This window comes from Wasmannia auropunctata, unplaced genomic scaffold, assembly GCF_000956235.1.
Source record: "Wasmannia auropunctata unplaced genomic scaffold, wasmannia.A_1.0 LD335570.1, whole genome shotgun sequence".
NCBI lineage: Eukaryota > Metazoa > Arthropoda > Insecta > Hymenoptera > Formicidae > Wasmannia > Wasmannia auropunctata.
In genome coordinates, this window is record NW_012027320.1 from 8,965 (window position 1) to 12,414 (window position 3,450).

At 27.9% G+C, this 3,450-nt stretch overlaps 1 protein-coding gene across 1 annotated transcript in view; it reads left to right on the forward strand.

Moving 5' to 3' along the window:
- The first annotated feature begins 2,404 nt into the window (after positions 1-2,404).
- The window catches only part of LOC105456701, a 4,123-nt gene continuing 3,077 nt past the window's right edge, over positions 2,405-3,450 (forward strand). Inside the window, exon 1 of the mRNA XM_011700939.1 lies at positions 2,405-2,511. The gene's annotated coding sequence lies outside the window, so the exon portion shown is untranslated. The remainder of the gene's footprint in view (positions 2,512-3,450) is intronic.

A 3,450-nucleotide genomic window follows, 5' to 3' on the forward strand; every position in this document is an offset into this window, starting at 1 on the left:
TGTGTGACTGATTTATCAGATAATATGTTTCTTATAACATATCTATTATTTACAACGAGAATATATATAATGCAGTTGGTTGTATCTGATAATTTAATTGTTTTGATATAGTTGTCTATATTTCATCAAACTTAGATACAATTTTATTTTCATTGGTTGATATATAAAAAATATTTTTTTTCTTTATGGTTGACGACGACATTCTTTATAGCTTCTTCACTCAATGTGGTCTTTCTCGAGTAGGTGTCATTTTGTAATACTACAAATAAATATTAAATATTCATTTCAGATAATATATTAATATTAATATGTATGTGTGTGTGTGTGTGTGTGTGTGTACAAATAATTTAGATATATATTATATAAATAACTTTTATATATAAGTCGAGCATTCAATAACATGTATACACGTCATATTTTGCTTTCGTTTTATAATCAGTCATAGAATTTGTTTTCATTAAAAGATTTTTAAAATAATCATACTGTTTATTATCAAATCAAAAGATACGATCGTGTTTCGACGCTACAGGGTACCCACGAGACGGACCGGGTCTTATTTGCACGAGCCGGCGAGTTGCAACCACCCGAAATCTTCGGATTTCAACGTCGGCCGAACTGAACTTCTAAGTAGGCTCAATCGATAACTTAAATTGTTGAGTTGCATAATAAAAGTGTTTTTTATGATATATTATACATCATACTAATACTGATTTGATTACACATAATTTTTACATAAATTTATATTGGATTTAAATTTCGTCTTTTATCTAAGAAAGAAAATTGTTATATGTGCAAAACGATGTCTTATCGTTTCCATTTACATATGGTTTTGCCCACTATTAGATAGATTAATAATATACGTGTGTGTTTGTAAAATAAAATTAACGATTTCTTATAATGTTATCTATTTAAAAAAAAATATATGTGCTAGCACATTAGAGGTGTGCGAATCAAGCATTTATGGTCAAATCGAATCGAATCCAATTTTTTATAACATGATTCGAAATCGAATCTCTTTAATTCGAATACGAATCAAATCTGAATCAGATTTTCCCAGATTTACATTACATGTTAATTTAAATGTAATAAATATTAAAATTTTATGAATTACATTACTTTACGCAATGATTTAAACAAACTGCAGACCTATTTTTTATTTATATCTTGTTACAAAGGATCATGATCTTATGTGACATTTTGAACTAGAAAATATGTAATTAATAATACGTGTATACACGAATAGTTAGAATGCATTCGAAAATTTTCTATATTAATTTTCTATATTAATCTATATGGATATACATTACATACATTAAAAATACTTATTTATTAGACAAGAATAATTGGTCGCGCAGAAGATATAAATGAAGCAAATAAAATAGGCGATTCTAAATCGAATCATTGTTGATTCGAATTCTCAAACTATTCGATTTTGAATCTTACAGATTCGAAAACAAACTCGAATCAAATCCACTGTGATTCGATTCGATTCGAATTCTAAACTATTTGCACATCTCTATAGCACATTGTGTAATATATTATATTTTATATTTAAGACATTTTTCCAGTATTCTTTAATAAGTAAATAGCTCATAGTTATTTATACATAACAGTTTACTAAATTACTGAGAATAAAACATGATATTTATTTAGATTTTATAGAATAGAAGCACGGAATAGAATTACATACATCCTGATTGAAAAAATTAAGTTTTTTCCAAATACTTTAAAATAAATGTATTAAAAATTTCTCCACATCAAAGTTAAAGGATTAATAGGATACGTAGAATATACATAATGTATAGCATGTATATGTAATTAAATAATTCACCGGAGTTGTATATACACATCATTGATTAAAATCTGTGAAAAAATTTCTACGTAAAACATTTTTTCTAAGAAAAACAAAGCGGTTAAAAAAACAAATTTAGATACAAAAACTATTTCTTTTTCACTATCTTTTTTCATAAATAAAAAGTCGTTTAAAGTTGTACTTTTTTTCTCGGAAGTATATTAATTATACACTAATTTGAAAATTTTATATTTTACAATTTTTGAAAATTACTGTATTATTATAATCAATCATAAATCGTGCACTTTAAAAAAGCCATGTAAATTTATGAATTATATCCAAAATAAAAGAAGCAAAGAATTTTTTAAGAATTATTGTTACAAATTTTCCAAAGTATTTTTTTGTCCGTAAAAAAAGTAATTTTTTCTCTGAGCAGAATAAATTCGTTAATTTCTATACTGACAGTTAGAGACGCTACAGCGTATTCTTTACTGGACGTATTTGTATATACGATTCAGAGAAGGGTCTAGAAAGGGTTTTATATATCATATACAGAAGATAAGAGCGGCCTGCAGTCTTCTCGGCTGCAAATATTTCTAGAAGGCTGTCATTCGACTGTGGTCGATCATAGTGTTCAGAAGCAGTATCGAGCAAAAGCACATTCGAAATAGCAAAGAGTGTAATACTATTAAATCCAAGGAATTGTTTTTGTGGAGAAAGTAAGTATTTATTTTATAATTTCTTAAATATTTCTGCTTGATGATTATGCAGTTATACAAAATTATAACATACGCACATACGCAGGATTAATTTCAGAGCTAAGCAATGGCAATTCGGAGAAATTTTTGCATTTATTTATACTGAAAAAGCAATTTCCGTGTTATTTTAAAATTTCAAAAAACATGATATACAGAATGTTTACCACAGTTAAACACAATTGGCATACTTGTAAAAAATTTAAAAAAAATAAAAATGCTCTTCATCATTTTACAAATAATTACATAAATTTTCAAGTTTCTAATTAAATCTTTGATTCTCAAAAATCCTCTTTTGAACGTGGTCATTCTGAAGAATTCAAATAACTCCAAATTTAAATTTTGCGTGCCTATACTTGTAAAATAATAAGTGATTTTGTTTACACACACATTTTCCACATCCAAATTTAAATTTTGCGTGCCTATACTTGTAAAATAATAAGTGATTTTGTTTACACACACATTTTCCACATCCAAATTTAAATTTTGCGTGCCTATACTTGTAAAATAATAAGTAATTTTGTTTGCACACACACACACACACACACACACACACATATATATATATAAAAGATTTTTGCATATATATGTGCGCACATAGTCTTTCGTGGCTGTACGAGGAACGATAACACGAGGGTAATTCATTTTTAATCCCCGTTTGTCCCGCGCGACGGACAGGATGCACGCGCGCTTGTTTATTTCTGACTTTCATCGAGTTTGCTAAATGATGCGTCGAGATTATTGCATCTCGCACGTTCGCGAGTAATTAATTAATCGCGATAATCCCAGAAAAAGGGGAATTTGGGAAAAAAGAGGACGTGATTTTGCGCGACGAGAGAAAGGATTGGTGGGACATGAAACAAAATATATTACACAGTGTATGTAACGCGAAGTCGAAAAAAT